Source organism: Delphinus delphis, chromosome X (genome assembly GCF_949987515.2).
Source record: "Delphinus delphis chromosome X, mDelDel1.2, whole genome shotgun sequence".
In the NCBI taxonomy this organism is placed as follows: domain Eukaryota; kingdom Metazoa; phylum Chordata; class Mammalia; order Artiodactyla; family Delphinidae; genus Delphinus; species Delphinus delphis.
In genome coordinates this window covers 103,392,647-103,417,302 of record NC_082704.1, presented here as the reverse complement: position 1 = coordinate 103,417,302, position 24,656 = coordinate 103,392,647, and the positions used below count along the sequence as shown (strand labels likewise).

The 24,656-nt window shown below is 35.9% G+C and overlaps 1 pseudogene; it reads left to right on the top strand.

Moving 5' to 3' along the window:
• Positions 1-3,717: 3,717 nt before the first annotated feature.
• On the top strand, positions 3,718-4,587 carry LOC132418241 (ferritin light chain pseudogene; annotated as a pseudogene).
• The last annotated feature ends 20,069 nt before the right edge of the window (positions 4,588-24,656 follow it).

Genomic DNA, 24,656 nt, shown 5'->3' with positions numbered 1-24,656 from the left:
CACACACACACACACACAATGGAGTATTATTCAGCTTAAAAAAGAATGAACTCTTGCCATTGGTGATAACATGGATGGACCTGAACAGTGTTATGCTAAGTGAAATAAGGCAGACGGAGAAAGACCAACACTCAAATGTGAAATCTAAAAAAAAACTGTCAAACGCATAGAAACAGAAAGTAGAATGGTGGTTGCCAGGTGCTGGGGGGGTGGAGGAAATTGAAAGATGTTGGTCAAAGTGTACAAACTTCCAGTTATAAGATAAATAAGTTCTGAGGATTAACTGTACAGCATGGTGACTATAGTGTATTATCTACTTGAAAGCTGCTAAGAGAGTAGATCTTATATGTTCTCATCATACAGAAAAAAATTGTAATTCTGTGAGGTGATGAATGTGTTGACTAACCTTATTGTGGCAATCATTTCACAATATATGTGTATCAAATCATCATGTTGTACACCTTAAACTTACATAATATTATATTTCAATTATATCTCAATAATGGTGGGGGTAAAAAGCCACTCTACTAGGATACATTCATTGACATTGTTAAGCAATATTTTAGAATGAGAAGAAATATGGACTTAGAAAAATATTGAATGATTGTTGCTATAATTATTCTATGTATTTTAAAATGTACTTTTCTAGGCATATTGTTGCTCAGGGATTCTTTCCAACACATATGTCAAAGCAGAGACCTGAGGGTGACAAGAAGGCAAAACCATTTAATATTAAAATTAATATTGGACTGCTGACTTCTGAAACTCTTCCTGAGAGTAAGAAAAATAAACCCCTAACTTGTTTAAATAAATGTCATTTCTGGACCTTGTTACCAGCACCTGAATATAGTTCCAATTGCTACAGTTCTAAAAGTCTTTCTTAATTCAAAATTATTGTGCATTGGAGTAACTGATTTAATATCTTGAGGCAGGAAAAACTAAATAATGAACTGGAAGACTTTGTTGCCAGAAAAGAAAGATGCCTTTAAAGCAGATCTACAGTAGGGCTAAAAGATCAAAGCTGTGCCCTATAAAAGCTCCCACTGGCCAAGTTGTGAAACACTGAAAAATCAAAAAGAGAGTAATAATTACAATTATTTGGAACTTGTTTCATCTGTGAAAAGCCTTGGGTCCATAATGATACTTGCCAATGGAAAAGTTAATTTAAAATGTACACAAGGGCTTCCCTGGTGGCACAGTGGTTAAGAGTCCGCCTGCCGATGCAGGGGACACGGGTTCGTGCCCCGGTCCAGGAAGATCCCACATGCCGCGGAGCGGCTGGGCCCGTGAGCCATGGCTGCTGAGCCTGTGCGTCCGGAGCCTGTGCTCCGCAACAGGAGAGGCCACAACAGTAAGAGGCCCGCGTACCGCAAAAAAGAAAAAAAAAAATGTACACAAGTTAATTATAAATATAAAAGAAGATGACTAACAGAAGAATATGCTTAAATACAATGGCAACCTATTCAGAATTTCTTAGTTTTAAAATTTTCTTTTCATTTTAGTTATGGCTTGCTACATAGATTGTATCTCCATTAAGTAAGGAAAACTGGCTATTAGGAACTGTAGGAAAGATACATAATTCTCTGAAGTTAGGCACTGTATTAAAGTCAGGACAAATAAGCAGCACTGGTGTTCTGACACAACGACCTGTCAAATGAGGGTACAGCGATGAGTTCCAAGATGATAAGTTAGCTGAAAATCCAGAGACAGGAACTGATCACATAGACACAATGTGTGCTTTTCTTGGAGCAGACACATTTAGATAAACTAATATCTAATAATAAATTCCTGTAAGGTATTATGAAGTAACTTCTAAACTGAGGAAGAATACTCTCAGATCAAAACTTGTTGGGCATGTTAAGTAGAGGGAGACACACAATCTGAGATCAGGTGTGGATTGGGAAATTCCAATTGAATTAGCAATGAATATTAACTCTACAAGGGACCCAGCCAGTAAATTTTGGCTTAGGTGTGAATCCCTTTCAAAGATAAAATTATAGTCCATGTCTTGGCCAGAATTAGCAACTGTGGTTGATCTGACATTGCACTGTTTCTCTTGGGGATCTACTAGTATTTCTGTAATCTCAAATAGAATTACACATGTATAGAATTAATAAAGAAATAGGACAAGTCTTCAATGTTGATATTTTAATATTGGTTTCAGTGTATAAATAGTAATAAGTTTTATTATCATAGTAGAAACTTATATATGATGAATGTATTAGAAAATTGAGAATCTTTGACATACTGGACTTACTGTATAGATACATTTAAGAGTATGTGACTAAGTCTGTAATCAACATTTAAATGTGTAGCAATACTTAGTGTATTTATTTTAATATTATTTGTGCCAGAATATTTAAATATTTTTAATCGATTCATGGAAATATAACTTTATTGAGTATCAGAAAATAGTGGTAAATATTCCTCTCCATACACAAATGACCTTCTGTTAGCAACATTCCCTGCAACACTGTGTAAGGCCCATAATATTCTCTAAAGACCAAACTCCAAAAGAAATGATCACTTCCAGAACAATGTACACACAGAATTACTAGTTAGTAGCCATTCATATTCAAATTTGAAATAACGATGATGAAACCAGCATCAGTTGTACAAATAACACACACTCAAATAAAGGAAAACTACACCATGAAAAAAAGCATTCTAAAAAGTATTTTCATCATCTTAAAGAAATAAGTGGTAGGGACCTACAAGACGGTGGAGGAGGAAGACATGGAGATCACCTTCCTCCCCACAAATACATCAGAAATACTCCTACAAGTGGAACAACTCCTACAGAACACCTACTGAACACTGGCAGAAGACCTCAGACCTCCCAAAAGGCAAGAAACTCCCCACGTACGTGGGTAAAGCAAAAGAAGAAAGAAACAAAAGAAGAGGGATGGGACCTGCACCAGTGGGAGGGAGCTGTGAAGGAGGAAAGGTTTCCACACACTAGGAAGCCCCTTCACGGGCGAGACCGTGGGCTCCAGGAAGCCAAGGAAGAATAAAAAACAATTTAGAGATTAAAGACAAATTAGAATCAACACAAATGGAAGAGGCACTTGAATGAAAACCTAATGAATAACGTGGCTAGCAGGCATGAGATTATTACCAAAACAAAACTGAAAAGATCAGACCTGAAGAATAATAAAGGATTATCAAAATGATAAATATGGAATAAAAATTAAACTTAAGAAGTATTTAAATGTAAAACAGAAGTTTTCAATGATATAAAGATTTTAATATGTACACCAAAAGGGCACATTGTCTCTAGACAAACTGAAATGAAATCCTTAATGCCAAGGCATATTGTGGTAAACCACTGAACATTAAATGTATTAAAACTATATAAATGGACATTGGCAGAGGCAGAGCAAGTCGTGTAGAAGGTGATGGAAAGCACAGTTGACTCTTGAAAAATGGGGGCGGGTTAGGGGCAACCTCCCATCGTTGACCACCCCCCCTCCCCAGTCAAAAATCCACCTATAACTTTATGATCAGCCTTCCATATACTGGTTCTGCATCCTTGGGTTCAACCAACTGCGGATGGGGTATTACCGTATTTCTTGAAAACCATCTTCATGTAAGTGGTCTCGTGCAGTTCAAACTCATGTTGTTCAAGGGTCAACTGTACATTGACTTCAGCCTTCTACCAACCAACATTCAACTGAAGATTATGCAGCAACGTTATGCCATAGTGAGGGAGAAACCATGTTTCAAGAATTTTATACCCAGCTAAGTTTTTCTTCAAGTGAAAAGACAACAGAAAATAAGGCAAGCAGTGTGCTGGGCAGTCCCGCGGCTCCCTCTCCTGCTACAACAGTGTTTGGACACAACAGACCCAGGGGCGCCCCTCGCTACCGCCTCCGACCACCTCCAACCTGTGTTCCACTCGCAACCTTCAGAACCAGCCGCTCAGCTGTCCTTGGCCACCGGGACCACCAACACCATATTTTGAGCTTAACTCCGTATTACCGATCCACCACGAGCTCCCAGATTCGTCAGAATGATTCCGCCGAGGTGGAGGCCGCCGTCAACCGCCTGGTCGACATGCATCTGCCGGCCTCCCGCACCTACCTCTCTCTGCGCTCCTATTTCCACCGCCACGACGCGGCTCTGGAGGGCCTGGGCCACTTTTTCCGCGAAGTGCCTGAGGGAAGCACGAGGGCGCCCAGCACCTCTTGAATATGCAAAAACAGCGCGGCAGCCGCGCCCTCTTCCAGGACGTGCAGAAGCGTCTCAGGATGAGTGGGGTGAAACCCAGGACGCTGTGGAAGCCGTCGTGCTCGTGGAGGAGAACCTGAACCAGACCCTTGTGGACCTGCACGCCCTGGGCTCTGCCCGTGCAGACCCGCCCCCTTCTGTGACTTCCCAGAGAGCCGCCTCCTAGATGAGCAGGTGAAACTCATCCAGACAATGCGCGACCACCTGACCAACCTCCGCAGGCCGGCTGGTCCCCAGGGGGGGCTGGGCGAGTTCCTCGTGGAAAGGCTCAGAAAGTCTCGCCCTCCAGCACGAGTAGGAGCGTCCGGAGCCCAGCGGCCTTTGAGGAGCCCCTCTGGTGTCAGGGCTTCTGCCTAAACCCCGCTCTGCAGCCACTAAGCAGCTTTTAACCACCCTGGAGCTCTCTCCCAAGCCTTGGACCAAATGGAAACAATAAAACTTTTTGCAGCAATAAAAGAAAGAAAAGAAAGTACTCTAAGGCATATAATGCCCAGATAATACAGCTTCCCTCTTATAGATTAAACTCACAAATACTATCTGATCATGAAATACAACTAATTAGTTGTGTGATTTAAAATAAAGAAATTAGGAATGACGTAAACGATGATAAGCAATGAATCAATTTAAATTTACTGAATTGATTCTATTGTAAGTTTAGAGTTTGAAAACAGTACATAAATGTGATAAAACTTGACAACAGTAAAATTATTATAAGTGAATAAAAGCTGAGGATGGAGAAGGTAAAGTTGGAATAAGTGGCTGAGTGCCAATTTTCTCAAATTTCCCAGAAAGGTGTCAAAATGTATCACGTAGATTTGAAACGTAAACATGTATTGACACCAAAATGGTTCCAAATTCTTTGTTTTTCAAAGTCTATTTTTACATTTAGTCATATCACTTAGATTTTTCAAATAAACATTTATGTGAAGTGCTGCTATTCCACGTTTCCCTTCAGTTTGTTTTCACAAAAGTAAATTACTTTCTAATTTAAAAAGAGCACATAGAGTATGATTCTATTTTTGTAAAATGAGTAGAATTTTTGAGTCTTTGAATTTTTATAAATGAACATGTTTCCATTTTTAATAAACCATACTGTCATTATTTTTTATTAAAGATACTTTAAAACATTTACATTTACAGATGTCTTGTAAGGACTACCAGACACCAAGGAGACACAAATAAAATGACAGGGTTGGATATGGCGAATCATAGTGTATCGTTTGTAATTTAGAAGCCTGCATTAGGAATCACATTATACTAATGGAGACCTCACCAATATTCGTCATTCTTTCATATTGCATTCACATAGATCAGACCTAACTGATTCTTAAGGAATAAGTGAGCAGTTGTGCTCTGCAACCACCAAGCTTCCAATTAAGGAAGTCCAATTAAAAGCTCATTTCTGTAATTGAGCAGAGATGTAACCAAGCTTAAAGAGAAGCAGACGAACAAGATGCATGCAGTTTATTTAGGGGAATGGGCATAATGATTCTGAACTTTAATAATTTTAAAATGATATCTATGTTTCCATAAAGTGCATTAAATTTCTCCTCTGTTGTCTTTAAGATCAATAGCTAAAATAAAACCACCATGCCAGCATATTGGGAACAACTAAAATTCAAAATATGAATAAGGTTTAGAAGCATGCAGGTTTACAGACCAAAAACAGTCTTTTAAGCTCCTTGCTTCCAAAATGGTTATAAAGCACACATGCACAGGAAAGGTGTATGTTACCTTCATGCTCCACAGATTAGGATATCCAAACCCTAAACAAATGTAGAATTTTCTAGCGCTCCTTAGTGAGATTATATCTAAATGAAATCACTGTTACTGTTTATTTAACTGAATTCTACATCTTTACTGAAGTTACCTTTCAATTTTTTTTTAAAAAAAAACTGGTTTGATTTTGACGGAAACTGTAATATGCTTAATTTACTGAAAAGGTTATATTTCTTAATAACACAATTGAAATCAATGCTATCAGGGGGACAGTAGTATTCATTTTGCCACAATATTGTGGGAATGAAACTAAATACATCTAGCGTATTTATATATCAAGTAATATTCTGCATATTATTTCTTATAAACCTTTCAATAAAAAAGCTCATATTGTCTTTCTAGAGAAAATTGGAAATGTTTATCCAAACTAAATCAACAAATAAAATCTATTAAGCTTATTTTGTTTTAAGATATTATTGTGCTACCTTACACAACCAAGAATAGGAAATACAAATTACATACTATACTTTTGAAATGCGAAGTCTGACTCCTTAAGGAAGTGTTTAAAATTATTGCATGCTAATTTCAAAGGGACTTTTTTTTCCCAAATTTCTATATTTATAATTAACCAAAATACTTCAATCATTTTTTGTTTGGGGGAAGGGAGTCCAAAATGTGTAGAAAAAATATATTAATTCCTTTCCCTGAATCCTAAAAGTAGTTATTTGTATATCCAGTCCAGTTAGAAAAATCAGTAGATAGTAACACTTCAGAAGTGCTGGTTTAGAGCTTCATGAAATTCCCCTAATAAAAGTCACATTCCCTGTGGTCTAACATCTTATCCTTATAATTAATCTTCACCTTCAACTCAGAGCATGAAAAGATTATATAGACATCTGTCCTGTTTTCTTTATCTCTACTGCTACAAAATATTTTAAAATTACATCTGTTTGTCATAGTTCCAGTGTGAAAAACTTAAATTTCCACAGATGAACTTAAATTGCTTCAATGGCACTACAAAAAACTAAGAATTAATAAAGTGCAAAATAGAAATAAATTGTTTCTTTGCTCCCTCACTAAAACCTTTAAGGTTTGGTGTTGAAAGCTTTATAAATTTATGCTCTGGACAAAAGAAAATTAAGAAAGGGTATTGTGGAATTCTAAGTAATGTTTATTCTTAATTGCTTGTTATACAAGCCAATGGTAGACATACATCTTACCAGAAATGTCATAAAGCATAATTTCATTACTATTTTCATACATGTGAAAGCAACTAAGGGAGAAGAAAAGTACGGTTGATTCTTGCCAAATAAGTTTAAGGGTATGGTAAATAAACGGGAAATTATAAATATATTGGATTTTTTCTCTGACTTCTGTATACATTTAGTTGCAGAATGAAAAATTAAGATTCAAAATTTTCATAACAGTTCACAGTGGGAAAGCAATAAGTATGTGTTGAATGAAGTAATGAACATAAAGCGAGTAGATGTAAGAAATTTTAATTTTATAATATTCATATGGAATATTCTGCTGGGCACTGTACAAACTCAGCACATTATCACAAATTTTCAGCCTAGATGATTATTCTTAAGGATGCTCTCCATCTGCCTTTCTAATGTTCTCAACCCTGTTCTCCCTCCTTTTCTTTCAATACTCTTCAGCATCCTGGCCTTAAAACAACTGGCAAACCTTGACTTAACCTTCGCCTCAGTGAACGTCCTGGTGTTTCTCAACTACACTGTTTTTTCTCTTTAGCTCAGTGTGGAATTCTAAATTAACCTTTTGACACATACTGTCTCTATAGTCACTTTCCCAACCGAATTGGACCCACCCTCTTGGGGAGTTCTTGGGTATACACCAATTTTATATATAATATAATGTAATATAATATAATATAGTATAATATAATATAATATAATATGTAATCAAAATGTTGACCAAAGATCGTTCTTAAAAAATTGAAATAGTATTCATCTCACTTGGACTATAACGGCAATAGCACATGTAATACATTTTAGCAAGATGCCATCAAATAAAAAGTCTTAACTTCAATTTTACTAAAATAAAAAGGGCACCACTCTATAAGAGCAACTTTTACTGGGTTCATACAGTGTTGTAAATTTCTGAACTATTTCTTGTTTGTAATGCATCCCTTTGTAAAAATTCCCTGTAAAAAGGAATATCTGCTTTTTATGTTAGCTAATCTCACATATAGATGAATATCTGTTGAGGTGATAAAATCAAGGTGTCTCAATTCCTTGACTGTTGTTTAACCTCAAATCATATTTAAATGAAGAAGGTACTGACATGTGCTTTTTATCCAACTATCAGGTCATGATAAGCAGAGAGATGCAACACACAGTTTCTCCTCAAGGAGAGACTCGTTGCCCCATTTACTCTCAGCTCCTTTAGGTATCATTTCAGCTGCCTTACTCAAGGTCATGCCTCTCAGGCAGCCCAGATCCAATGACTGCTTAAGAGGGGAGTAGAAATGCCCAGTCTTTTGATCCCATGAGGGACAATTCTGAAGGACCAGTCTTATTCCAGACCTTCCCTCATAGGATGGACTGAGACTCCTGATGGGCCTGCCTCAAAACTGACTTCTCCCTCCTCCCACTTCTGCTTTCTTCTCCTCCCTTCCCCTGCTTTTGAACCCAGTGACACCCCAGCATAAAAAACCTGCAAATTAAACTGTGTTTCAGAGTTGGCTTCCCAGGGAACCCAACCTATGATACATCTATTCACAGTGTGCTGTACAAGTAATGTAACTTGTTTTTTAAATCTACTACATTGCAGCTGAGTACCTGTAAATAATTGTATAGGCATTTTTAAATGTCATAGACGTTCTCTGCAACTGACAAGACAGATATTTTCTAAAAATAACTTGAGCAAAGACTTCAACTGATGTCTTATGTAAAAAATTATCAGATTGCTCTGATTAGGGTACTATGTAATAATAGTGTAGTCGAACTGCTTTAGAAAACTAGTGCATTTAACCTCTAATAAATGAATAATCAGGGAACCTCTAGCCTGTAGTTCACAGTGGTAATTCAAAGACAAAAACTGAGGGATTCTAGGTTATGTGAATTGAAGTGAGGATTTTGAAGTATTTTGACCCAAACAACTATCATATATCTAATTACTGTTGGGTTTGCTCTTCACAAAATTTGCTAATTATTAAGAAATTACATATGTATTTTTCCAAGACAAATTTCTTCCCAAAATATTTAGAACTCCTTGCTATTCAGCAGGAAACTTTTAAAGGAAATAGACTTTAACAGTAAGCTTCCCACAAATTATAGTGACTTCTGCTTACCAGACATGTAAATAGCTTGAAAGTCATAAACTCCCATCCTCACAAAAAGCTGAACAAACTGAAAATCAACAACTTATCTGAGATCCATTAGAGAACTGAGGTCACAGGGCAATCCACTGGTCCAAAAAGAGAGATGAAACAGAGAACCTGAGCTTCCCAGGAGCAGAAGCCACAGCCCGAGATTTGTAGGAACACTTAAAGGGTAATTGAATAATTGTGGACTGAGTGTGTACTAATTTGAGAGAGAAAAACTCCTGTGGGCCTGTCCTTAGTGGGGGCTTCTACACTTTTACCAGCAGATATTGAATTTTACCACCATGTTACCTGAGTGAAGATTAGATAAAAATCTCATGCATCCATGAGTTGGAAAAAAGTAGGAAGGGAAAAGTAACCACTTTGAATAAAAGCTATAGCGTTTGCTCTCATTAACAGAAGACTGTCCTCAAGGGAAATGCTTTTACCAGAGCCTAACCAATGTGAGTGTTAACAAAGCCTAACTCGGGTAGGGGAAGAGACATATCGAACTCCAGGCCCCTCTAGCCTTCCATGTGGGGGAAGGGAAAAACCCAAATCCAGTCCATTCTAGCCATCCTGTAATGTTTGAAAAAGCTGAGAAGTACGTGTGAATGTCACAGTCCAGGGCCACAGGCCCCCTAAAACACTGAGACCTAACACAGGACTATAGAACACTTCCCCTCTGCCCCCTTACTTACCACCACATCAACAGGGCTCCTGAATAAGTAAGAACTCTCTAGGATAATTTAAATACAACAGGGGAGACCAAAACAAGGACACCAGAGAAAATTTTTGCCTCTGACACCAACATTATAGCAAACAATAAACACAGCCTAACACACAGCCAGATGAACATAAAACCTCACACAAAAGACCTATTTACCTTAGTTCTTTTTGCTCACCACATTACATCTTTCAACAACAAGAGCAAAGCATGGCAAAAGGTGAAAAACACAGTGTGAAGAAACAAACCAAGAATCAGAAGCAGACTCAGATATAGCAGAGATGCTGGAATTATCAGACTGGAAATCTAAAATAAAAAGAAACGAAACTGAGCTATTTGTAATGAGGTGGATGGACCTAGAGTCTGTCATACAGAGTGAAGTAAGTCAGAAAGAGAAAGACAAATACCGTATGCTAACACATATATATGGAATTTAAGAAAAAAAAAGTGTCATGAAGAACCTAGGGGTAAGACAGGAATAAAGACACAGACCTACTAGAGAATGGACTTGAGGATATGGGGAGGGGGAAGGGTAAGCTGTGACAAAGCGAGAGAGAGGCATGGACATACATACACTACCAAATGTAAAATAGATAGCCAGTGGGAAGCAGCCCCATAGCACAGGGAGATCAGCTCCGTGCTTTGTGACCACCTAGAGGGGTGGGATTGGCAGGGTGGGAGGGAGGGAGACGCAAGAGAGAAGAGATATGGGAACATATGTATATGTATACTGATTCACTTTGTTATAAAGCAGAAACTAACACACCATTGTAAAGCAATTATACCCCAATAAAGACGTAATAAAAAAAAAAAATATATATATAAAATAACTAAGTCTAATATACTAGGGGCTCCAATGGAAAAAGTGGACAACATGCAAGAACGGGCAATGTAAGCAGAGAGATGGAAATGTTAGGGAACCGCTGACCGAAACCACCCTCCCTGGCCAGACAAGATAATAACCACTTGCATGAGTTCTCTTACAACAGGAGGTCCTCGTAAGGTATGCAGAACTAACAAGCTACCACCAACTGGAAGAATTCGGGAAAGGTCAAAGGAGAGAGGAGATGCCAGTCCATATGTCCTACCAACATCCCAGAATCCTTCTCGCTGGAATCCATCTCGGCTGAGCCATGCAAGTGCCACCAGGAAGGACCGTGAGTCAGAGTGATTGGTCAGACACAACCCGGAAACTAACCGCATTACTATAAAACCCGAGACTGCGAGCCACGTGGCAGAGCAGTTCTCCTGGGTTCCCTTACCCTTCTGCTCTCCTCCCAGGCCCCCCTTCCCAATAAAGTCTCTTGCTTTGTCAGCACGTTCATCTCCTCGGACAATTCATTTCCGAGTGTTAGACAAGAGCTCATTCTCAGGCCCTGGAAGGGGTCCCCTTTTCTGCAACAGACACTCTAAGAAAGAATCAAAAGGAAATGCTAGAAATCAAAACCACTTAAATAAAAAATGAATGCCTTTGATGGGCTGATCAGTAAACTGAACACAGCTAAAGAAAGAAAAAATGAGCTTTAGAGGAAGCCAATAAGAACTTCCAAAACTGAAAAGCAAAGAGAAGAAATGGAACAGATAACCAAGAACTGTGGGATAATTACAGAAGGTATAACATACCTGGAATGGGAATACCAGAAGAAGAAAAGGAAAGGAACAGAGTTTCTGTTTGGGATGATGAAAAAAAATTTGAGATAGGAGTGATATAATTAATGTCACTGAATTATAAACTTAAAATGCTTAAAAAATAACCAATTTTACATTCTTTGTATTTTACTACAATTAAGAAAAACAGTAAAGGAGTAATAAAGGCTTACACAGACAAACATAAATTAAGAGAAAATTTGTTGCCAGTAGACTTGCCTTGCAAGAAATTTTAAAGAAGTTCTTCAGAGAGAAGGAAAGTGATATATGTCAGAGACTTAGAGCATTAGAGAAGGGATAAATGAAAGTAAAATAAAATCTTTTATTTTTCTTATTCTTAATTGATCTAATAGATAATAGTTTGCTCAAAATAATAATAACAACAATGTATTCAGTGACTATAGGTTAAAGATAAGTGGAATGAGTGACAACAGTGTTACAAGGATGAGAGAGAGGAATTCGGGATATATTGTTATAAGGTACCCACACTATCTATGAAGCAGTATAATGTTATTTGAACATAGACTTATATTAGTTGTATATTGCCAACTCAAAGGCAAACACTAAAATAAAAAAAAAGAATAATTGATATGCTAAGAGGAGAGAAAATGAAATTATGTAAAATGCTCAATTAAAGCCAAAGAAGGAAGAAAAAGAAAGGCAAAAAAATAAAAATAAAAAAGAGACAAATGAAGAAAAAGGGCAACAGATACAAAAACAGTTAAAATGTCATTGATATTAATCCAACTCTATCAATAATTAATTTAAATATGAATAGTCTAAATACACCAATTAAAAGATACAGACTATCTGAATGGATAAAAATACAAGACCCAACTGCACATCATTCACAAGAAAAAAGAAAGAAAGAAAAGTAAAGGGATGGAGAAATATGTACCATGCTGACACTAATCAAAAGAAAGTTGATTAGGTGTGTTAATTTCAGATAAAGCCAACTTCAGAGCAAGAAAAATGATATGGAATAAAGAGGGACATCACATAATGATAAAGGGGACAATTCTCCAAGAAGACATAACAATCCCATAAACTGTGGTTACTAGATCAGTCTTGTAGCTCAATGTTATGTCATACTAAGCCCCAGAATCTGATTAATTGTATTCAGTGTGTCCCAGCAGTGGAGAGAGGCTATATTAAAAATCTCCTCTTTTAGGTATAGACATAAAATTATTTAATGATGAACATTCAGAACACTTATCTTCCATTTTAAAACATTTTGGTGCACTACTTTTAACAAATATTTTTGACCCACACCTCCACGACTGACAGAACACCCTCTATTAACAGCTAGGCTAGCCAGGTTTATGAAACACCATTTGGCCTATTTCAGAAAATGTAGATTATTAGTAAGTATATTTAAAGTCAATGCTACCGAGTTTGCTTCTGTACCCACATGTAGAGTACACTGCCATTATTCAATCTGCTCTAAACCTTCTCTTTTTGTGTCCTAACATCATCTCCACCTAAGAGAATAAAACCCTAACTAGGTTCTGGTACCAATTCCAATGTCAGGGAGGGTAACCTGCAACAACAAGCAACTCTTGGGACATCAGCTGGGTATCCTACAATTCAACCCAGTTCTGACACTATCTACCCAGAAATGATGTCCGATTCCACAGGTTAAGGATTCTGTCCCACAAGACACCACAGCTCCACCCTGCCCTTCCCCATCACCACCCTGGCTGACTTCCAACACCAGTCACAAGGCCAGGTTGTTACCTGTGCTTCTAACCAACTGGCTATAAATCAGAGAGGTTCCTAAGATGCCCTCAAGGGGTTCAATTAATTTGCTAGAGCAGTTCACAGAATTCAGAGAAACATTTTACTTAATAGGTCACTGATTTATTATAAAAGGATATAATTTAGGAACATCTAGATGGAAGAGATGCATAGGGCAAGGTATGCAGACAGGGCATGGAGCTCCCATGCCCTCTCCAGCCTATCACTCCCCCCCACCCTCCCAATCTCTACAGGTTCACCAACCAGGAAACTCTCCAAACCCAGTCCTTTTGGGTTTTGGTGGAGGTTTCATTACTTAGGTATGATTAATTAAACCATTGGTCATTGGCAATTTATTCAACCTCCAGCTTCCCCCCTCTCCTCCCCACACTACCCCTTCCCCCTCTCCCGAGGCTGGGGGGTGGGATCGAAAGTTCCAACCTTCTAATCACTTGGTTAGTTCCCCTGGCAAACACCCACCAACCTTAGGTGGGTCCAAAAGTCACCTCATTAACATAAAAAAGACACCTCAATTACTCTCACCATTTAGGAAATTCCAAGAGTTTTAGGAGCTCTGTGTCAGAAACAGGGATGAAGACCAAATATATATTTCTTACTTAAGTCACAAAGTTCTTTTGCCTAAGTTTATTGGGACCAACACTGCACACCTAACAACAATCTTAAGAAACTGAAAATGATCAAAATCACCACCAAATAACAAAGCTCAGTGAAACCAGACTGCCTGCCTTACTTATATGATTTGGGGCAGGTAATTTAATTTTGAGGATCCTTGTTTTCCTTGTGAGAAAAATGCAAAAAATAAAGGGTTATTGTTATAAGGATTAAAGGATATAGTGTAGCTAGTTGCTTAGGATACACAATAAATTTTGAATAAAGATTAAGTCTATAAAATGCAAATCAAAAACAGATATTTGGGGCTATAGAAGTATATTTACTTTGCTCAAATTCTTTTTCATACAAACTAAGAGTTCAACATTTATTAATAGCAAGTATATGTCAGGCATTGGGCTGGTTTGGAGAAAAAAATATATGGTAGAAGTTGGCGAGCTGTTCAAAAATAATCCAAGTTCTTTTTTTTTCACAAACCCCTGGAGTTAAGTTTCAGTCACCTGGGAGTTCAGGCCTATAGAATGTGAGCAGATTTGATATGTGGCGCTTGCAGTCCTGACAATTTGCTACCCCCTATGTCTGTTACGTTTTGCCTCTAGGCTTGCTGCAGAAGGCTCACAGGAGAACTCCAAGGCTCTAGAAGTGGTGCATCCACTGAATGAATGGAAAATCTCATTCTGAATCCCTCTTTTGAAAAGCTTTCCACCAAACAGCCAATTTATCTGTGACAAAAGAAGAGATACAACTCCATGTGGTAAGCCGCTGAGATCTGGGGGTTGTTGGTTATAACAGAAAATCCCACTTTGAATGAGACAAAAATAAGTCATGGCATCTTTACTTGAGGTCCTCACTATTTTAATGGTAGAGAGAACATACACATACATTTTATCATTACTTGTTCTTATCTTCCTTCCCCATAAGAGAATTTCTTACTTCTGGAAACAGACATAAACACTTCTGTTTTGCTTTTTAAATTAAACTATCAGTTTTTTTTCTTTTCTGACTGTTGTAAGATACTTGAGCCATATCCTACATCCTTAGTACCTAGTACAGTCCTAGGGCCTGACAGGGACTTAATAAATATTTGATGAACAAATGAATGAGTGAATTCCATGTGGAATCTAAATCTATCAAACAAGTAAGCATGTAACAAATCCTCCTTAGAATGACAGTGATGTGGTAACATTTAAAAGACATTTCATTTTGTGAAATTTCCAAATTCTTACGTTGCAAGAATGCTTATTTCCTTAAAATTTAACATGTGTGACAATATAAAATTCAGGTATTTTTCCTGTTGTCATTGTTACTTTCATCTCATTGAAATGTAATATTAAAAAATATACCTCAAGTTCTACATACAGAGGAAGCAGATAAAAAATGATAAATGAGTTATTTTATAAAGAAGGAAACATATTTCAATATAGAACATATAACTATGATTCGATTATTCCTAGAGGTATAAATGAATTGATTTTATATTCCAGTGTAGAGGAGCAAAATTTGCCACACCAAAATATGTCCATTTGACATGTGGATTAATTTATGCTGATTATTTTTAAGAAACAGAAGGATCAGGAAGGTTTTCTTGTTACCTCTCCCTTAACTGCCTAAAGAATTTAGATACAGGACCTGTTCCCCTGTCACCAGAGATATCTACAAAGAATACATGGTAGGTGTGGTGCAGGAAACCTACAGGGCCTACAGATCAGAGTCCACTCAGTGTCCCATTGTCTCTGCCTGGCCCAGCAAACACTGGTTTACAAAACCTTTGCTTTTCCATCTCCATGTGAATTGCCTTCCTCATCTGTGAAGTCCCAAACCACTACCCCCAATATCCTCTTTTATCTTTAGCTGAAGATGCTATTTAAGGTGAAGGTCTCAGCCATTTCGGCAAGTTACTCAGTCTTCCTGGGTCTCTCCCATGTATACATGTTATTAAACTTTTGTTTGACTTTCTCCTGTTAATCTGTCTCATATTAATTTAATTTTTAGACCAGCCATAAGAACCTAGAAGGGCACAAAAAAATTTCTTTCTCCCCAATACCAGGTATAAATTCCAACAATTTATCAAAAGACAAAATAAATAGCTTGATATAAAATAACATTCCTAAATTTATGCTTCCCTCATTACTTATTTTAAACTGTTACTTCAGTAACTATACACAATTATATGCAATCATCTTTGTTTTTTTAAATAAACTAATTGTGGTATTATTTGCTTAGGTATTGCAGGAAATTTTCTCCTATTTCCTTCCGGTGTTTACTAAATATTAGCAAGCATAAAAGAAAAAAACCTACACACTTGCATTCTTCCTCATTTCATCCATTTTTAAGAAAAAGAAATCTGATAAACTTAACAGAATTTATTAGCAAATATTTTATCTATTCACATCATAAACTTGATTGTTCAATTAATGAAACATAGATGTATAGAGTAAAATATCAGGAATTCCATGACAAACCAAAGAGAACATGAAGTGATTGGTCATGATCACGACACAAAAACCAATGAGTTCACCAATGGCTGGAATCAAAAATGCCATTTTGAAAGGCTATAAAGTATGTAAAGGACTATTTTTCATTATAAATAGTTTCCTGCAATTCATATAGGGAATTAAAGTATGAATGAAGATATTTTCATTAAATAAAGATATTTTAGTTAAAATATTTTAGTTAGAAGACAGTTTAGTCTCAATTTCATATTGATTTGGGGTTGAATAGGTTTATTTAAAGAGTTTCCATATAATTAATTTACTATGTTTCTTTATATTTTTGTTAATTTTAACTGAATAATTTCTAAATAATGTTAACTGTTAAGTTTATATATTCTCAGTTTTACTGTGTTTCAAATGTCTGAAATTGAATAAACACAATGATAGATTTTCTTATAAACACAAATAATAAGTGAAAGTCTATATACCTCAGTTTTCTCATATGTAAAATGGGGCATTATTGATTCATAAATTGAGAGAATTAAATAAAATGTGTATCTGGCATATGGTAAGTGTTTAATAATATTTTAATAAGTGTTAGTAATTATGATTTCATTTCAGTTGCAATTGCAAATTGAAGAAAATTGAGGAAAGGTACTATAAGATTCAAACAAAAACAAATTATATATAATGAGGTAAAGGAGATTCACATGCTAGATACTTAAAAATTCAAACTATGTCTCCTTCCTCTCATTCCTCAAGTTTGGAGTGGAGTTATCATTAGTTTCAAACTAATGATCATCAAGAATTAAATACACTGCTCTCCTGTGAATATAAATCTTTGAAAACCTTGGTTTTTCTCTGCAACTCTGTTCAAGAATTTGATTTAAACTTTAGATGACACGAAAGAGAGACTATTGAAATGATGTCTGAAATTAAGTTATACAAAATATTGCTGTTAGATAGAGTTTGTACGGAGTTTGAGAGAGTATTCTCCCTGAAACAATATGAGACAAGGGTAAAATATTTGGAGACAAGAAATGCTTCCTCCACGTATGTATTTTTCCTACTGCAAGGAATCTAAATTGGTAGAATCTGTAGCTCAGGTGCTGCTTTCTGCGTGAAGAGTGTGTTATCAAGGCAAATATGAAACCCAGTTTAGAGTTCTTTTCCATTACATATTTACAAATACAGCACTCTGGGCAACAATTCAGACTGCTACTGTGTAGATATTTTGCTGTTGATTTCTGGCGGTGGATTGGGAACTACCAAGAGTAGTTGTATAAATTTGTATAAGTTGTATAAGTTTGTATAAACACATATAAATCTATTCCACCATTATTGTGGAGAAATAACTTTTTATCCCTACTTTAAAACCCTCTTCTGTTCTGTTTAATTGTGTTCTTTAGAGTTATGTCCTGCAGAAAGAGACTAAGTTACAGAGGAATTGTAGAAGTCAGTGTTATATAAAATATCAGAATTGCATCAAGGGACAAAGAGGCAGGCAGGGGAGATAAATTAATCTTCTGATTTAAAAAAAGAATAACCAGGAGGTGAATATGCTGGCATGGGGAGTAAATAAGTCTGTTTGAAATTTTTATTTTTGCTTTTGGTTATGAATTTTAAAAATAAAGAGGAGAAAAAGGAGGAGGAGGAATGACCTGTGACTCCCAGATTTTGTTCATAAGAGATGAATTTTAACCATTTCTGACTTTGCTCCCACACTCTGAACCATTATTCTTGTAGCTATACAAATAAATAAAATATAGTATATAATATATTTAATAAATATATAATTTAACATTATAAATATATTATTTATATATTAAACTATTTCTAATTCATGTATATTCTTTAATATATTTTATTAATATATTAATATTATTGAATTAATATTAATATATTATTTCATATCAAATGCTAAGGTGAAATAACCTGCATATTGACCTTACCAAAGCAAAACTATAAAGGGAAGCATATCTCCACTGTTATATTTTGAGCTCAGCAAATCTCAAGAAAGTAAGGATAATTGTGTAAAAAATGTACTGGTGACTTGATAAACAATTTGACACTGCATACCCTAAAACCCAGCATTTTCACTCCTAGGTGCATAAGAGACAAGAATATTTATAGCAACACTGTTTGTAGTACAAACAACTGGAAACAACTCAGAACACAACAAATATAACGCTAATGAAAAAGTTTGAAATATTGGGAGAATTACCAAAATACGGCACAGAGACATGAAGTGAGCAAATACTGTAGGAAAAGTGGCACCAATAGACTTGCCTAATGCAGGGTTGCCACAGACCTTCAATTTGTAAAAAGTGCATTATCTGCAAAACACAATAAAGTGAAATGCAAGAAAATAAGTCATGCCTGAATAGGACATTAAGAATAATAAACAACAACCACACAAACACATGGAAAGATATACTGTGTTCTTGAATTGGAAGAAACAATATTGCTAAAATGACCATACTACCCAAGGCAATCTACAGATTCAATGCAATCCCTATCAAATTACAAACGGCATTTTTCACAGAACTAGAATAAAAAATTTTAATTTGTATGGAAACACAAAAGGCTTCTAATAGCCAAAACAATCTTGAGAAAGAAGAACAGAGCTGTAGTATACCCTGACTTCAGGCTATACTACAAAGCTACAGTAATCAAAAGAGAATGGTCCTGGCACAAAAACAGACATAAAGATCAATGGAACAGGCTAGAAAGCCCATAAATAAACCCACACACTTAGAGTCAATCTACAACAAAGGAGGCAAAAATATACAATGAAGAAATGACAGTCTCTTCAATAAGTGGTGCTGGGAAAACCGGACTGCTACATGTAAAAAAACAAAATTAGAAATTCTCTAACACCATACACAAAAATAAACTCAAAATGGATTAAAGATCTAAAAGTAAGACTGAATACCACAAAACTCCTAGAGGAAAACATAGGTGGGATACTCTGACATAAATCACAGCAATATTTTTTTGGATCCACCTCCTAGAGTAATGGAAACAAAAGAAAAAATAAACAAATGGGACCTAATTAAAATTAAAAGCTTTTGCACAGCAAAGGAAACCATAAACAAGATGAAAAGACAACCTGTGGAATGCAAGAACATATTGCAAACAAGGCAACTGACAAGGGCTTAATTTCCAAAATATACAAACAGCTTATACAGCTCAATATAAAAAACAAATCCAATCAAGAAATGTGTGGAAGACTTAAACAGACACTTCTCCAAAGAAAATATACAGATGGCCAATAGGCACATGAAAACGTGCTGCACATCACTAATTATTAGAGAAACGTAAATCAAAATTACAATGTGATTACAATCACCTCACACTGGTCAGAATGGCCATCATCAAAAAGTCTACAAATAATAAAGCTGGAGAGGGTATGGAGAAAAGGGAACCCTCCTACACTGTTGGTGGGAATATAATTTGCTGCAGCCACTATGGAGAACAGTATGGAGGTACACTAAAACACTAAAATTAGAACTACCACATAATGCAGCAATCTCACTCCTGGGCATATATCTGGAAAAGACGAAAACTCTAGTTCTAAAAGATACATGCACCCCAATGTTCATAGCAGCACTATTTACAATAGCCAAGACATGGAAGCAACCTAAACAATCACTGACAGATGAATGGATAAAGAAGATGTGGGGTGTGTGTGTATGTGTGTGTGTGTATGTGTGTGTAAATATATGAAATGGAATATTACTCAGCCATAAAAAAGAACGAACTAATGCCATTTGCAGCAGCATGGATGGACCTAGAGATTATCAAACTAAGTGAGGTAAGTCAGACAGAGAAATATAAATATCATATGATATCACTTATATGTGGAATCTAAAGAAGTGATACAAAGGAACTTATTTATAAAGCAGAAATAGACTCACATAGAAAACAAACTATGGTTACCAAAGGGGGAAGTGGGGGAAGGGATGAATTGTGAATGTGGGACTAACATACACACTACTGTATATAAAATAGATAACCAACAAGGGCCTACTGTATAGCACAGGGAAATATATTCAATATTTGTAATAACCTGAAAAAGAATATATATATGTGTGTGTGTGTGTGTGTATATATATATATATATATGACTGAATCACTTTGTTATACACCTGAAACATTGTAAATCAACTATACTTCACTTAAAAAATAATAAGACTACACAAAACAGAACAAACAACAGTGCATGATAGTAGATATTTCATAAGGAGAGGGAGGAAAATACAGTTGTACAAGTATGTATGGGGGGGTTGTTATTACCTTTCATAATGTTTTGTTTCTTAAACTGGGTAATTAATATATGTATTTGTTATTTTAATCTTTATAAATATTCTGTATGTGTTAATTTTAAAAAACCTCTCCATAGAACACTAATCATTAAAATTATTTGTGCTTAGGAGGAAAAGGGTGACAGGTAATAGATACACTCTCATTGATTTAGTTTCCTATTGTTGCATACAAAAACTAGAAGTTTAAAAAAAAAAAAACTAGAAGTTTAAACAACCATTTTATTTGCTCAGAATATATTAGGTCATTAATTCAGAGCTCAGCTATGTTGTTCTTCTACTCTAGTAACTCGGCTGCAATCAACTGGTGATGGGACAGGGCTGGAAGTACATAAATGCTTCACTCACATGTCTGGCATCTTCATGCTCCTCCATGTGGCTTCCCTCTCTCCCTTCATGTGTCTAGTTTGAGGTTCCTCACAGCATTGTTGCCTTAGTGTAGTTGTATGTCTTTGATATGTTTTTTTCCCCCGCTCAGGAGGGAGCATTCTAAGATGTGCAGTTTGCATTTACAGATTTCCTTTCTTCCTTTCTTCCTTCCTTCCTTCCTTCCTTTCTTTTTCTTTCTTTTCTCAGTAGATTACAGATTTATTATAAAAGGATACTAAAGTATATGAACCAACAGCCAGATAAAGAATACATAGGGCAAGGTTCCGAACAAAGCAGTTTCTATCTTTGTGGAGCTTGGGGGTCAGCATGATGGTATGTGGTACCCAACATGGAAGCTCTCTGAAAAGGACTGTGGTTACAGATGTATAGATGTGGTTACTTAATGCTTAATATTACAAGTTACACTTTGTCTCTTCTTCCACATTCTATTGCAGAGTCCAGATTCAAGAGGAAGTGAAATAGCCTCCACATATAGAAGGTGCATTGGCAGGCGGATTCTTAACAACTGCGCCATCAGGGAAGTCCACAAGTAGGGTTTTTAAACTTAATTTTGGCTTTCATATTCAGATTATTGTTTTTATATAACAATTAATTCATATCCTTATCTTTGAATAATGACTTCTAGAAATAAATATGATTTTCTATCCAAGTGTTGTGATTAAATAGATGATATATTTTTGTGTTAGAGAGAAGAGTTTAGAAAATTTCATTCAGTAAAAATTAAAACAAATCATACTGCCATCTTATCACTTAACTGTTTCTTCTTTGGCCAGAAATTCTTTGTGACTTATTTTGACCAATAGAATTGAAATGGGAATTCTGAATACAGATCTTAAAAGGCCCTGAGAATGTCCACTTTCACCTTCTTGAAATTCTTTCTCAGTTATGTGAGGTAGCCCAGGCTAGTCTGCTTTAGACATGTGGGCCTGCTGACATCCAGCATGAATTGTCAGAAATGTGAGTAGAGACCATCAAGATAGCATCAAACAACAAAATGACTGCAGCCATTTGAAAAACAATAGAAAAGAGCAGCAGAAAAACTGCAGTTGAATCCACGCCTTACTGCTGACCTTCAGAATAGTGAAAAGTAAACAAATAAAATGGTTGGTATTCTGAGCCACTAAATTTTGAGATGGCTTGTTTTATAGCAATAGGTAACTGGTACAGATGGGTACCTACAAATGGAGTGGTGCCACAACAAAAACTTGAAACATGGGGCGTTGGCTTTGAGACTAAGTGGCAAGGGGAAGCTGGATGAGTACAATGAACCTATACAAGGAGGCTGGGGAAGCAATGAGTAACGTTCTGGAGGAGGCGGGAGAAAAAATGGTCTACAATAATCTGGAAGATAGTGAATTCCTCAGTGAATATGAGGAATGGCTTAATGAAATCTTTTTTTTTTTTAGTGAAGTACAGTTGATTTACAGTATTTTGTTAGTTTCTGGTATACAGCAAAGTAGTTTATATGTATATTATATATATATATATATATATATATACACATATATATATATATATATATATATACTTTTTCAGATTCTTTACCATTATCTATAGGTTATTATATACTGACTATAGTTCCCTGTGCTATACAGTAGGTCCTTGTTGGTTATCTATTTTACATATAGTAGTGTATATATTTTAATCCCAAACTCCTAATTTATCTCGCCCCACCTTTCCCCTTTGGTAACCATAAGCTTAATGAGATCTTGAGGCAGAATATTGAGTGCTTCTAGTTCATATGATAGGGCACTATGACAGAGACATACTGAAGAAGGAACTATAGAGAATGCAAGTCAGGAGTTGTTATTTTACATCTCCACTCTCTTCAGCTGACAAAAGATTCTCAAAGTAAGAAATACCCTCCATGCTAAGTCATGCTCTTTTAAAATTACCTTTAGTTCATTTTTCCTCTTACTTGTAAGATACATGTAAAACTGTGGCTATAAATAGCCTACCAGTATGCATATTTTATTTAATCCATAAAATATTAACTTTGGGACATTCAAAATACCAACTGAATTAAGTATAACATTTATTAATTTATTTGCTAACTCTCCTATGTATTCAGAGATTCAATGATTTAGGACTTTAGTTAAAAATAATTGAAAAAGTTGGCCTATACAAAGATTTTTTTTAAGTAAGAAACAAAGAACCCTATATCTCATAGTTTAATATATATTTTTAATATGACTCCATGTAAACTTTATCTCATTCATGAGAGCTGCTGAAAATATTTCTTCTAATAAGGAACATTAGTGTATCTTATGGATGGAGTCTTGGAAGGAAAAGTCAAGTACTGACATACATAATTGAGTAGGTTTGTCTCTCCTGGTAGTTTAGGGTCTAAAACAAAAAACCTTTTTTTTTTAAAGTCTATGTGTGCCCAGTAGTGGCATGCAGCACTCTCAGCTTGGTAAAAAGAATGTGGGGAAGAGTGAACAAGTATGGGACTGCCTTTTAATGATTTCTCACCTTTCCCACCTTGCCCACAAAATACCTCTGAAAAGATTCTTGGAACTTATGGAATGTAAAAGAAGGTTAGATATTTTGGTTTTCTATCATACTTGATTATTTAGGTCATTAAAAGCAAGGTCAGTCTTCCAACCCTATCTACTGAGTTTCCATTAAGGGATAATATTTAATTACTGATGCTACTACTATTACTACTACTGCTGCTGCTATTGATATTAGAATAATTACAACAATATTATATCTAATAGCAAAGCTAATATTATTAATATCTTATATAAATATTAAGCCAAATAGGACTAAATAGATCACGGTGATGTTCCAAGTTATTTTCCTATCCATAGGAAAAATGGTGAGAGATGCTTGCTTGCCTATCCACATCAAATATTGGTGAGCAAAGAGAACAATTCACTAGGGAAAACATCCTATAGAAGGTTGTTCTTGATTCTGTGTAGAAAAACAAAAACAACAAGTAATTGAGAAGTCAAACAATGGTAAGTTGGGCACAACAAAGCACTAGACTGAGGGTTGGCCAGTCTATACCCAACTCTTCAATACCTATGCAGAAGCACTTTTTGTATCTAGTGATTAAGAAAGATTGAGAATCTGGGGAAAGAGGATTCATTTCCAGGAGATGAGCCCAAAATGGACACATGAAATTTATCCTGTATTCAGAATAACCAAGAAGAATACCACAATGCCTGACAAAACCGTCACACACAAAGTGAACTACTATCTGATGTAGTAAAGTTATTGTTTGGGGAACCTTCTCTGGAGCAGCATTTGATGGTTTTGCTGATGACTGTAAACTTCCTGATCTCTTTAGTTATTCTTTGTAGAGTTAGGAGTAATTTTGAGGAGGGAGTTTGTCATGAGTTACCTGACTAGAGGTTGTATTTGAGCAGTTAGGTTTTCTGTTTGTTTTTAGTAGTGAGAGATATGGCCAATCATGTACATGTAGAAAATCACTTTAGATTCTGGGGTAGTGACCTTCCTTAGAAGACTAATGTGAGAATAAA